The sequence below is a fragment of the Manacus candei genome, unplaced genomic scaffold, assembly GCF_025592945.1.
Source record: "Manacus candei isolate 608988 ecotype Guabito, Panama unplaced genomic scaffold, ASM2559294v1 h1tg000028l, whole genome shotgun sequence".
NCBI classification, from domain to species: Eukaryota; Metazoa; Chordata; class Aves; order Passeriformes; family Pipridae; genus Manacus; species Manacus candei.
This window is the reverse complement of record NW_026138076.1, coordinates 44,384,737-44,399,177: the sequence shown is the minus strand read 5'-3', so window position 1 is coordinate 44,399,177 and position 14,441 is coordinate 44,384,737. Positions and strand designations below refer to the sequence as shown.

At 38.0% G+C, this 14,441-nt stretch overlaps 1 protein-coding gene across 8 annotated transcripts in view; it reads left to right on the top strand.

Moving 5' to 3' along the window:
• LOC127472536 (mitogen-activated protein kinase 10) overlaps positions 1–14,441 on the top strand; it is a 196,962-nt gene that overhangs the window by 80,235 nt on the left and 102,286 nt on the right. The window contains exon 2 of one of the 8 annotated variants that reach the window (XM_051790945.1): positions 7,657–7,822. The exons of the other annotated variants lie outside the window; for them this stretch is intronic. The gene's annotated coding sequence lies outside the window, so the exon portion shown is untranslated. The remainder of the gene's footprint in view (positions 1–7,656; positions 7,823–14,441) is intronic. 8 annotated transcript variants of the gene reach the window in all.

The window sequence follows — 14,441 nt, the reverse complement described above, 5'->3', positions numbered from 1 at the left end:
TGTTCTGTGTCAAATGGAGCTCAGCTTTAAGGGATTACTGAATTATGACCATTTGGGTTGGTTTGATGTGCATTTAGGCTGTTTGAGCTGCCCTTTTTGAAGGTTGCATTTGTTACGGGGCCTTCAGGCCACTTCCAATATTAACTAACAGATTATGACACCCAGTAGAGTTCATTTCATTGAAAACAATATAGCGTGCAAAAAGTTGTCTAACCTTCTTATGAAACTGGTAAATTTGTGTTTTACACAGGCTCTTGGGCATTTTGTTTTGCAAATGAATTGTCCCCCTTTACTATCCTCGCCTACATTAAATAGTTAACATAGTAGAAGGGGCATTATAGGTAATATTTTCTAGGAAAAAAAGTATTATAGAAAAATATCCCAATATTTTTCATGCCAAGTGTTCTTTTTTCACCTTAGGGAACCCAAAAGATTAATCTCATGAATACAGTCCGAGGTCATACATTGTTTTGGCATGCCAGTAAAAACCATTGGTTTCTAGGAGGTATGAGGTGTGGAGCAAGGCGGTTGACTGGCTCTTTTTGTTTTTCTCCTAATTAGATTGCTTTTGAATAGCTACATGTAATATTGTAAAAGAGAGGAGGAACAAATCAACCAGCCTTGAACTGTCCTAAAATTCCTAAACATTGAGAAGAGGGGCGAGAAAAAGCTTGTTTATGCCAGATGTATTGTTTTCCTAAACAAGAAGAGGTAGAGAAGTACTGTCTTGAGTTTTTATCAGTTTAAGGCACTGAAAAAAGTCCCAAGAAGATCCATGTTCTAGAAACGAAGTTTTAGGTTTATAAAGTCACTTTGACAATCAACTGCTTTGTGCTGATGTTCTGCTGTAGTGCTGTATTTGCAGAATACTGGTGACATTATCTGTGCTGCACAAGACACAAATATAAAGGGAATTTCTGCTCCAGTGAACTCCTATTCCAGAAAGCAGACACAAAGAAGGGCTCAACTTGCTGTACATCCCAGAGAAAGGAGGCGATTGTAGATATAATTCCATGTCATTAAATAATTTCTGGAAGGCTTCCCTTTCTGCTTTTAGTTTTTAGTGATTTGGGTTGGCAGCTGCAATTTACAAAATATTTGGCAGCGTCTGGAGGCTTTTCAAAGTGGTTTCGATAACCTCTGGCAGAGAACAGAAGAGGGTTCACTTTTTCTGGAACAAGTTATAGCTTCTTACTTTTGATAGTTTCTTACTTTTCATAGTCTCATTGAAATCAGTGAGGATTTCCTTGCCTGATGACTCGGATTTTTTTACTGTAGTGTCAGTTTTTTAGGTGTTGAGGACATCTTTCAATTCGGTGCCCAGATTGTCTGAAAGTTGAAGGACAAACATTTCACTGAAAGAAGTCAAGCTCTTTTTTTCTGCTTGTACAGGATTGTGCTTTCACTGCTTTTGACAAATTATAGGATTATGACAACTGCAGGCTTGTGACTACTCGTTGTTTGCTCTAGGGTTGGTGGTAGGAATGATGGGAGATAAATATAAGCTTGAAGGACAAAGATGTGCGACACCCAGCCTGAAATGGACATTGGTTATCTGTCTAGATTGCTGGTAAAAAATAATGCAGCTTCATAAAGATGAGCTCTTGGGGGAAAAAAGCTTGTGATATGGGTGTACTGAGTCTGTCTGAAGAGGGATGAATAGGAAGAGTCATGGTGGACAGTTTTTTCTCTAAGTTTTTTGTTGAGTATAAAATTATTGAAACAGACTTAGTAAGTTAAAATCTACACTATAAAACTGACAATCTTTAAGCAAGCCACTAAATAAAACCTCAGTTGTTTTAGATTTCATTTATGAAGAACTCGGGATCTTAATGGGGTAATGGGCAGAGAACTGTTAAAACTCAGTGAGCAAATTTCTGCTTGTTGGGTGTGATTGTTTCTTGAAGTGTCTAATCATAGAAGAGAGAAGATAGGATCTAAAAAGAAAGCCCACGTGGGAACAGTAGGGGTTTACTTGTAATTAGAATGGATATTCCTCACTTTTCTGTACTGCTGCAAACTAAAATTACCAGAAATTAGGTGCTCGGAAAAGAGCTAACAGGCTGGGAAAAGCTGCAGCCCACAAGGAAACAGAAAATGATCTCTAAACAGAATTAAGAAAAACTTTTCAAAAGGAAGGCTATAGAATCAACTACATGTTTCTAAAACACCAATGTATATAGTAATTACTTAAAAGGATGGTATTTTTTCTATCAAAGATTATAGAGGCATTTTCCTGAAAGTTTCCTGGTGTATATAATTTTTTTGACACATCAGCATGCCCCAAATAGGTAATTTTAACAGCTTCACACTGTGTGGTGCCAAAAGTTCCTTTATAGTACACAGAAGCACACAAAAGGGTGGAAAATTGCTTAAAATACAAAATGCTGGATCAGTAGTTTTAATAGAAACACACAACAAAACTATGTTAAAAGAGGCATGGTAAGAAACATTGCAAGAAAAGAAATGCAGAATTTGGGAATCGGGGATGTAGGTAACACAAAAGTGCTATTTCTGGAAAATGTACCAGTAGCACGAAGGAGACAAATGTTTTCTCAGGGCTTGGTAAATAGTCATGTTTGAGGGGTGGGAAGGGGGATGCAGGGAACATTGATTTTCTTTATTGGTGGTAGACATTGAACAGACATTCTCATGGGGAAAAAAACCCAAACCACAAAACTATTTACTCTTTCTGTTGTTTTGTGGAAGAAAGAGTTCTTTTTTAGAATTTTTATTTTAACTTTTTTTTTTGTCTACCAGTTCACTGAGAACTTGACACTTCTCAGTATGAGAACATGAATAATTTGTTTACCTCATTTTTCATTCTATTTGTAGTTTATGGCTGTGTTTTGGTGTTACAGGCTATAAGTTTGGCTGACAGGTGCCAAACCAAGTGCCTGATATGAAAGCAGCAGCTGGGGAAATCTTGCTTCTGGTGACCTTCAGCTTGTTAAACCATTTGGGTTAGTGAGTTGGGAACTGGCAGTGAATTTGTACAGGCTCAGGGGGTGAGGAGAAGTGAGACCAAGCCATGCAGCTCCAAACAACACCTGAAAGGTCCCTCATTGTTTTCTCAGTAAAAACACTTACCTGTCTTCTCAATCATTGCAGCAAAAGTAGGAGTCAGTATCATTAACAGAAATAATAATAGCACAATAATAAAGGATTAGAAAGTAAAATATAATGATCCATTGTTGAATCAACCAAATAATATTTTCAGCTTTCTAGTTACCATTGCCACTGTCTGTTTCATGTGTTTGTTCTTTATTGTTGTACAGCTTCTTGCCATTTTGGATAAACAGGTCTGTGGGGTACGGATCCTGTCTTTTTGGTTGTGACTGGTCTGCAAAGAACTGCTCAAAGAGCATTTGCCACAAAAAGCTGTACCTACTTTCAGCTGCGATGGAGCAGTATTTGATCTTCCCTGCTGAAGCATTTAAGGCTTGATCTGAAAGCTGTGGAAGTGTGTGGTGCTGTGCCATGGCAATAGCTTATGTCTTGTTCAACTGTTGGGTTGTGTCGTATTCTTAATAATAAATTCAGTGAAAGATGCAGCCTAGTTATACAGCCAAATAACAGATTTTGTTGTTGAAATCCGTAAAGGTAAAGTCACAGGTAGCTTTAAATGGGAAGCTGAATGTCTTGTAGATGATAGAGTGTAGCATTATAACCATTCCTAGAAATCGGAACATCAGCAATATGGGTGATGAATGTGTTCTGCAATAGTTCATTTCTGGCTGTCTCTTCTTAAAGTTGTTTAGGACCAGGCAGAGCCTCCAAAATGCTCTGGTGGTGGTGAGGTTAGAGCATCAACAGCTGATGCTCATAGTTTTTTCACTGAAGGTTGTCTGCTGTATGGATTATAGGTAGGTGACTACCATGGATGTGACTCCTACTTTACCTGTTGTCTTTGATTTTTGCAAAAGGATAGATGCATTTGCCCAAACAGCATTCTGCTCTGAGCAAGTCAGTGCTGTAGTGGTCTTCTCCTTGTAATCCAGACTGGCAACTGTGCCAAACTTCTTGGCAGTACTTCACAAAGATGGAGTTTATGTTTAAGGAAGATGATGCATTGTGAAAGCTGTCATGTTATGTTGTGCTGATGGAGGAGCCAACTGGAATTACTGAGACAGAACTCCCTTCAATCACTGTAACCTGTGATTTCTGAACTGAAAAGTGTTTTCTTCTAAAAGCTAGTGAAAATGCATTTTTAGGTACTTTGAGGAAAAGATGTTACAAATACTGTAAATATTACCCATTGAATATTTCATACACAGGGAACTTTGTCTAAATATGTCAGCTGTAAGAACACTCAGGACTTAATTTTTGTCCAGGAAGATAAACCCATGAAAAGAGATGTAAAAATAACCAACTAAGGTGCATAGTATCTAGGTCAACCAGTCAAATTTCTGACTGACCTGCCTTTTTTTACTGAATGCAACCCAAAATGAAAGTCTTGGCTGAAGAAAACAGTCTAATTATAGCCTTATAGTTGGCAGCCTTGTTCTTCAGGCCTTCATTTCTTCTGATTTCAGTTACACTAGTACATATTGAGAGGCCACATTCAAGTGGCACAGTTGAATGTGGTGGTAATGTTTGGTAGGTAATAGGTAGGTAGGTAACCAATACTAATTTCATGGTGTCTTGCCTGCCTGCAAGTTGGCCATTAAGTTGTGACCATTAGCTACCTGTTTTTAGCAGCAGCTTACAGTCAGTGAAGGAAGACAGAGGCTCACCAGGTGGCTTTGCCATTGCTTTTGCTGCCTAGAAAAGTGTGCTGACTGCTCCCACAGCAGTAGGACTCAAACTCAATCTATTCACTGTATCACAAGAGGAACAGTGAGTGCCAGAGTTGAATAACTTTGTCCTTTCCGCTATGGCGTTGTTTCTTTTCTCTGGTCATTAATTAGGACAATGGCCCAGTGCTGCAGCTCAGTCAGTAATGTCATACTGATTTATGTTAAAATGTTAATAACTAGAAGTTTCTAATTTATTTTTGTCTAAAATGTGTTCGTTGGTCTTGGATATTACATAATATTTAAGTGATGATAGATTTCTCTTAAAATGACAAAATTTTCTCACGTTCCATTGTTTGGAAGGGAGAAGAGAGCTAGAGAAATAAGGATGTTTTAGATTAAAATTCACTTTATCGGTTAAGCAATTTTCAGTTTGATGTTTTAGGTTTGTTATGCAAAGTTCTTAAGCATATCCATCAGGGAATTAGAACACTCTAGACTAATTACTTTGCTGAATCTGAACTAGAAAACATCACTGAAAGCTATTAGGTTGGCACAGTAAATATGATGCCTTTATTGCAAACTAGAACACCATTTAATGAGATAATCCGAAGCCCAGTGAAATCAGTAGAAAGGTATCTGTTGACTGCAGTAACTCAGTACCAGACAAAGTGTCAACTACAGTAACTTTTTTGAGATTGCAGATGTGTTGTATAATCAGAAATGAAGTTACTGAACTGGCACAAAAATTATTGCTAAGGTTGAAACACCTATATCAATCATAGAAAGCTTCTCTGTTATGAGAGTAAGAAATCTTGTATTTTATATAAATAATGTAATTTAAAGACAAGATGTCACTGATATTCAGGGAATAGCTACCAACAAATGCTTGTCAGTATCTGTACAGGAGTATTTATCTTCCCTTTGTCCCACTGCTAGTTTATTCTTTCTGAGCATCAAGGCGTTTTGGGAGTCTCTCTAGGCTAAGGTTGTAAGTTTCTTGCCTTTTATCTAGTATTACCTGGCTCTTGTTTGTTTGAAAATTTAGTTTCACAGTGATGCATTTTGTATTTTCTTTACTAAGCATGTTAACCTGTAGTGTCTATGAAAACCTGAAGTAATTGTACGGCCTTCTCCTTTTGCCTGTCTTGAGAAGAGCTGGGGCCAGCCTCCTGCTTCTACTGATTCCCTTTGTATAGGTTCAGTTGCAATCAACTGCTCACCCATCCCATGATGTGTTTATCCAGCTGTGTGCTGGACATTTTATCCAGAAGGATGCCATGAGAGACAGTATGAAAAACTTTACTGAAATCTGAAAAGATTACATCAACTGGCTTCCCCTGACCAGTTAGACAGCTTACCTTGTTATAAAAGGAAATTGGGTTTGATAAGCAGGACTTTCCTCTCATGAAGCCATGCTGGCTGTGAAGAATGACTGTGTTGTCCTTCAGGTGTTTTTCAATACCTCCCAGGATAATCTTCTCCATAATTTTACCAGGCACTGAAGTGAGACTGACAGGCCTGTAGTTTCCAGGGTTGTGCTTCTTGCCCTTCTTGAAAATCAGGACAACATTCGCCAGCTTCCAGCCAGCTGGGACCTTTTGGGATTGCCAGGACCAATCAGAAATCACCGAGAGAGATTTTGAGATGACATCAGCCAGCTCTTTCAGGATTCTGGGATGAATCCCATCAGGCCCCATAGATTTGTAGGGATCCAGCTGAAGCAGCCAGCCTTCTACCTCCTCTGCTTGACTTTCAACATTTTGGAATTGCCTGCTCCTGTGCCCTTAGCAGGTGATGTTTGAAAAGTGACCAGCACTGATGGGCCCCAGCACCTGCATCACATTAAGTGATGTTTAATGTTGCAGCATTACTGTCCATTTTCTTGACTAGACAACTTCTTTAGGTATTGATAACAGTAAAATTAAAACAATTATCTACTTTTTCACCCCCATTTTCTTCTATGTCTAGCCATTGCAGATACTGTTTAATTTTCCAGATTTGTAGGTACATTGCTACTTGTTGATTTTTTCCTTTGCCTCTTTTAATTAATTTTTTCTTTTACTATTTTTGCTAGTTACTATCTTAATATATGTCTTTGCCTATTTTAAAACAGTTACCAGTTATGTAATGCACATGAAGTGCAGAGAAAACAAAGTTGTTTTCAAGTGTCTATAAACTTTAGGTGAACTGACTGTGTAATGTACACAAGTTCGCCTTCCTCTGAGACCTGAAGGCATTTGGATTTTGTGTCCAGGTCCAGTACAAAACAGAGATAAGAGCCAAGCTATCAAACCCTCTCCTTTTCAAAGGGAGTTGGCTCTCACGTCCCTATTAATCTGTCCCTAAACTTCACAATGTCCTCCAGTGTGACATATACAATTGTAGCACTGCCAGTGTGCAGACAGAATTTTAATGAAGGGGGTTGTTTTGTTTTGAAATTTTGATGGGCTCAAGTGCATCAAGAATGTGCATTTCTGACAGTAAAAAGTGGTACAGGACAAAGACCCAGGCTTGCTCTCTGTCAGAGAGGTTTTAAAATATCTCACCATTTGATGTAGAGGAAGAAAAGCTGTAGATTCATTTCTAGCATGAGTGGTCTAGCAGTATGCAGAGAGAAGTAACTGTAAATCCATGAAAGGTATTAAAATAGCTATCCCTTTGAATTTGAGAAAAGTGTTAACTGAATTCTTTCTGTGTACCTTAATGAATTTGCAAATAGTGCCTTCGTAATACATTTATATATAGAAAGGTCATTGAGCCAATTACAATAGTTATTTTGGCCTGCCTACAGAACTCCTTATACTTGATTTTGCACAGTAGGTAAAGAAATGAGAATGTCTGACAAATATGGATACGTTTTTCAACTTACCATCTTCATGTTGTGGAGATCAATGGTCCTTTCTGAACTTTGCTTCAGGAAACAGTTGCATGTGAGTCTAGCCTCTGAGGGTTGTGATTTTTAAGCCTCCTAATCTGCAACTGGTGACAACTGGGTATTGGACTTTCTTAGAAAGAAATCAGTATCTCATAACTCTTCATTCTGCAAGCTCCTTGAAGCAGTGCTGAACAGCATTTCACAAAAGGTCAGTGAAATCAAACATGAGATTGTGTACATTTATCACAGTTACGTAAATCTGAGTAACTATACAAAGACTCATGCTTGCAAGGAGTGCTGCATGTTAATGAATCCATAGACACCTAGTAATTTGAGCTTTTCTTTACATGAATGATGCTTAGAATTTGTGGTGCATATTGCTTAGAATACAGTAGACAAGTTGACATTTGATGAAGGAGCAAATTTGTTGGTAAATTCAGTTACTTCCTAGAATATGGCACCATGTGCTCTGCTGTTTTATTTATAGGATTGTCTTCTATTTCTGTTTACGTTGCTTCCAGGTAATTGTTTGAGAAATGTAACCGTGCTTATTTTTTACTTAATTTTTTATTCCTTTGAAGAACCGGTAGTGCACACTCATTTTGCAGGCCTAGGGAATCCCAAATGTTACCTCACTGGCAAGAAGTGCTGCTGCTTTGTGCCTGTATGGGTTTGGGGAGTGACAAGTGATCAACACATGGACCCATATGAGCTGAAATCTTTTCAGATGAAGGATGTAAGGGGACTCTGGGTGCTGTGAGTAGAGAGAATATCTCTCTGTTTAGCAGAGAAACCTAATGGCCTGTGGGGTGGTATTTCTGAAAGCATTCCTCTGAGTTTCATTTATATACATTTTAACTATGTATGGTCTGAGCTTGCTATTTAGGCATTAGGCTGTGTGAATTACATATTTATAGTAAAGGGTGCAGATGCCAGAGTATGAACTTTTTTCATTGTACATGGTTAGTAGTTTTATTCTCTTTGTGAGTAGAGGGTGAGCAGGTGGGTGAAGTCTGTCAGAATGGTAGACATTGAGCTAGAGTTGACATGAAATGAGAAGTGCAGGGTATTGGCATGGTATTTCTGTGATCTACAGCCACATTCACGTTTATGATTAAATACTGCTCTGCATCAGGTGGCTTTTATTCACTTGGGTCATTGTCTTTCTTGAAGAAGAAAGTATTTTCCAACATGAAGCTAAACAGAGGAGCAGTTTACCTATTCATAACTCATTTAGTTGTAAACAGAAATTAAGGAAGCTCAGTACGGTCAAGGATGCTTAAACAGATGTTTTCCTCCAAGATAAGACCATCACTGATTTGGCCATGCATGTTGTGAGGGGAAAATCCTGAAGGAACTGGAGAGAATTGCAACTTGTCCTAGGTTGTATACTTGTGACTTCTGACATTTATAGGATCTGTATAAATACAAGGAGGGATGCTCCTGAAGTGCAAAGACATGGTGGTCCATACTCAATGTGGTGTATCATTGGGACTGTGAATACAGCTGCAACCACATAAGGAGAGGCTCATTAGTGAAGCAGAGTGAATTTTGGTATCAGAAAGGAAATGTGTTCCTTCTGCAGCTGATAATTGCTTACCTTGCAGACATGGGAGTATAGGAAAGCTTGGAAAGTTTCGTCACCTTCATGATTTATGCTGTCACAATGACATATCCTGACCTATAGGACTTCAGGCAGCTTGAATCCTTAAGCTATTTTACATTTTTAGATTATATATATTTTTTCTGAGACTTAGTAATTTGTACTTAGACCTTGGTTTCCTTGCTTCCCTCTGAAGCAGATAGGCAGTACCAAAAATAATTCTTTTTTTTTTCCTTTTTTTCCCCTCAGTTTTGATGAGATCCTTCAGTTCATCAGACCATTCTTGTCATAAGCACATGTAGAAATTCAAGATTTGATTTAAGTTTATTTAGAAAAAACCCAAACCAACAAGCAAAAAAGGTAATAAAATACATTCTTCAGAATTCAACCTCTCCACCTCAAGGCCCCTTATTTTATTGCCTGGGTGAAGACCTACAGAGTAATTGAATTATTTTTAAAAGAAGGACTTGCCTGTCCAAAAGAACACCACATATTCTCAGCCCAAAGCCAGGGTGCATGATTGCCTCTTGGCATTCAAACCAGATACAATCTTTTCACGAGCTTTTACAACTCTATTTTTTACCCCATTTAAATCTTTTATTGGTTTATAAATGTGACTTACTGATGTTGTCAAGGATGTCTCCTAAACGTTTTGTCCAATCGTTATTCATAATAACTATTGCATAACCTTCACAACCAGGTACTTCATAGTTTCTGTAGGTCAGGGCAATTCAGCATGTTATCTGACACCCACTTTGTAGTAATTTCACTGGATGTAATGTTTGTGACAGAAGAATTCCAGGTTCTACTGTGAAACTCTGCATAGTGATAATAGTACCTAACTGCTTCAAAATAGCCTGGTTTAATCAGTGGATAAAATGCTAAAACTGTTCCAGTCTTCATGTTAAGTGAGTGCCATTCAGTGTTTCCTCAATGAGCAGCGACTGGGATTCATTAGAGGCAACTTTGTGCAGAGGGTTTACATTACTGTACAAGTGAGAGACAATAGGTTTGAATATGGCAGCATGGATTCATACCTATAATGTAATGAGGAAAATAAATCATAATTAAACAGCGAAACAATAATGAGCTTATTTCCCTCAGTGGTGTTAAAATTTTGCATATATACGTAGTTAAAATCTATGCGGTTGGTCCCACTGGTTTGTTTTCCACCCACATGCTTCAGCTGATGAGAAATATGTTGGCTAGCGAGGGATTCTTTTGTCTGTCTTGACATTCCATTTTGAAATAGAACTCCTGTTACTGTAGGCACTGGGGTTTTGTCCTCACAGAGCAATTGGATAATACTCACAGAGAAAGCTGATAAAGTCTCATCTTGGTGAAAGCTCATGTCTAATCTCAGTAGAAAAAGGCAGTGTAAAGACAAACTCAACAAACTATTGAAATCATATTTATGAAAGGCAGCCTATTTTCACACTGAACTTTGTGGCTCAAGTGAAGTGGACATGGGCTGCTCTTGGATGGGTATTTGAGCAACATGATCTAATGAGAGATGGTCTTGCCCACAGCAGGGGGAATGGACTAGATGATTTTTAGATGGTTGCTTCCAACCCAAACCATTCTAGGATTCCATATTTCATGCTTAAATATTTGACATTCATTCCGATCATCTGGGTTTGCATCATTAGCAACTTGGATACTTGATTTGGGCCAGGATTTGGGAGGAGAATTGCCCAAAAAATGTACAAGTTGTATTCTAGTCAGTTGTTGCAACATCAACTGAAAAGTTGTCTAGAGAAACTGGGTTGTCAATTCTTATTACTGAAAGGTCTTTTCTTTGCACTTTTTCAGTGTTCTGTGTCATTCTGTCATATTCACATAAAAATAATGGCATTGTTACAAAGTGTCTCTCATATACTGGAGCAATTTCTGACAAATAAAATGTTCCCCAGTGAGCCAATGCCCTACAGGTACTCCTTTATATGTGCAACTTTTTTCAGATTAAGCCAAGAAAATTTCAGTAGCACATTGGCACACACACGTGCTTTGCTTCTATGTATTCATAAGAGCTGCAGTAGACTTATACACTGACAAGGTTTTTAAAAACGTTTGTTCTGCGGTGCTCATGGTCACAGTGGAGATTAGATATTGTCTATATTTTGGCTTTGCACTCCTCCAAGCTAACCCTTAGTCAATACTGCAGAATTTTATTTCAGTGGTAATTTATCTCAGCAGAATAATTGTCCATCCTGCTGGAATGCCTTTGCTTGGACTCTTAACTCTTGTATAGTGATTTATCCTTCATTAGCAGTGACTGATACCAGTCACCAATGAACCTGTTTTTCCTGCTGCTGAAGTAACTGGTAGAGTTTCCTTTAAATACTGATTTCAGAGAAAGGTATCTTTTCAAGAAAAGAAATTATCTTGAATTTATGGCTACAGGTTGGCACATGCCTGAATCTGCCTTTCATTTGCAAAGTGGATTTTTTTCTCTGCATACTCATAAACCATGAGTTGAAGTCTCAAAAAATTACTGAGTCGTTTTGTTTTTAAATGGAGAATATTTGTATGTTCTTTTTTAATCTTTTGAGGCTGTTGAGTTCTCTGTTCCTTTCTGCAATCATGAGGGAGAGAAATGTCTTCTATTTAAAAGTTAAAATTCTTAATCTGAAGCTTTGAGAAAAACAACAAATACCATTGGACTTTGTGATACCATAGAAAAACTTGTCAGCATTAGCAATAGTAGAGAAAAGTGAACAAAGGCTGGTTGTGTTGGACAGTGGCTCACGTTCTTTGGAGGATAGTACACAGCTGAAGTTGGAGGGGCTACCCTGTGCTATGGACTTGTGCAAATAAGTGAAACATTTCTTTTGCTGAGGATTATTTGTAATTGCAACAGAACTCTGCTTTTGTGCTGATGGTATTTGGCTTTAAAATTACCTTCCTATTAGAGCTTTGAAATTTGCTCAGGGAAGACTTGTGGCAAATTTTGTGGACTTGCAACGATCACATTCTTTTTCTCCTTTTTCCCTTCTCCTCTTCCAACTCAAAGTAGACTTCTTGCAAATTCGGTTTCCTTTCTGTCAGTGGCGACAGCTGCTTTGTGTTCAGCTGACTCTGCATATTTTTGAGAACTTCTACTTCAGGAATTGTCTCTTCCATTCCCAGGCATGGAAGTGCTTCCACTGTGGAGCTGGCGTAGTGTACGAGTCATTTTATTTTTATCCTCTTTGAAATGCAGCTGGGACTAGGCATGAATGCACTAGAAGGCCTTGGAAATGGAAACATCTTTCTGTGACTGGTTTAATGTGGCTTTCTGATTGAGAATTGGAGGCATCCATCTTGCTTTTTAAACATCCAATTCATTATTGCTGATGCTGTGTGTTTCATTCATACAACATCTCTTTCAACATATGGACTGATAAACTGCATTGTGCTTACCAATAGGATAGAGATTTGGCTTTTATATCATGGTTGAATGTTGTTCAGGAGTGATTAACTATTGAACAGCACATGCTGGCTTGCCTAGAAAAGGATCTGATGATCTTCTCTTAACCATTTAAGTATTGCAGGTAAGTTCTGTCTACCAAAAAACCACAACAAAATCCCAAACATTGCACAGTGTGCTTAGTGTTTCGCTTCCAAACGTCAGTTTGGCTGCCAATGCTGCCTGATTTTTTAAGTATGAAGCAATTCTACTATATAAGATACACTTCATTTCTAAATTCATTGGAATATTAAAATTAGTCCTGAGCTGATGCCCTTTCTGAAATTCAGGAAAATCTTTTGACTGGTAGTATATGGCTGTTAATTTGGGGAAATGTACATTCTACTATAGGACAAAGGGATGCATGTCTCATGGAAGAGTGGGCTGTTTTGCGACTTACAGACTGGGTTGTTCTGCAATCATGTGGGAATAGTAACTCACAAATATGAATTTATTCTTCTTTCAGTGTGTCTTTGAGTTTGGAACTTCTGCTTAAAATAAACCACCAACATTTTAAATGAGCAACTTTCAGATATTATTTGGATTATACAGAGGAAAAGGAGCTAGGATTATAATAATACACACTGTAAAAGAAAGAGAGGCAAATGATGATAAGATACAACTTCACGTTTCAAAAGACAGTGTCTGCTTTAGAGAGGGTAATTTCTCTTGAAGGAAAAGAATCCCCAGAGAAGTTAAGGGGAGAGTAGTTATTCTGAAACATGGCTTTGAATTAGTGAAATAGCTAAGTACTGAAATACAGGGACCCATTTTTAACAAAAGCGTTCTGCCTCTGAAGGAGAAGGGTGCTGTAAGCTGTTCCTCATTGTGACATGCTTCACTGCTACCTGAATGGCTTTCCTAAAGCTTGTGAGATGTTAATGCTTATTGTGAGGTGGATAAGGAAAGTCCTTGACTTAAATGAAACATTGAGCTCCTGTGGTCAGGTTGATTATGGTCTGTTTCGTCAGATTATGGTGTACAAATGCAGCAGCTGTTAAAAATTATATTTGTCATGTGTAAAGCAACTGACTTGAGTATACTAAACATACAGTCTCTTCATTAACAGCTAAAACTCTCAAAGTTTTCTAGAGGGCATATACTGGTTCATCACAGAAGTGTTCATAATCCTGATTAACCTTTCTACAGGCGATTAAATTGGTATATAAACTTTCTGTGAATTCTTTTATATCTTTGTAAGCCTAACTTTCTATTGAGTGGTGTTCCTCTGATGCTACAGATTTTATTCTTTGTAAACAGGAATTCTCCACTGAATGTAATGTAAATTGCAAGGGCATGTTCCGTTGTGAAGAACAAGTTATGAAAATACCTGTCAGAAATAATTACAGTTGATCCTGCTCTCGGGCAGGCGTATAGATTGGATAATTTACTGGTGTCTTCTTCAGCAATGTTTTTTATAGCACTGTTACCAGGAATATCAGAATTTAACTCAAAGTAGTGGTAAAATCACTTGTAAAGAAAAAAAGGGAAAGGTTATTGATCTTCTATTCTTGCCTTTGCACAGTGGTTTGTGACATGGGCTTCCTTGTCCATGGCTGTATAGAAAGCAGAGTATGATCATAGAAACTGGTTTTTTGAAGATGTAGAGGCTCTTGAATGTACAAATCCTTCTGTGTTTTTCATTGTCATCTAAGGGTGTCTTAAAGGCCTCTAACAGCAGCTTGTTCCTTTTAAAGTTTATGTCTTAAATCAGATGTGGCATACAAGCCTTTGTAGAAAGCCAAGGACATGTGGGGGTAAATGTGCCATATGGTG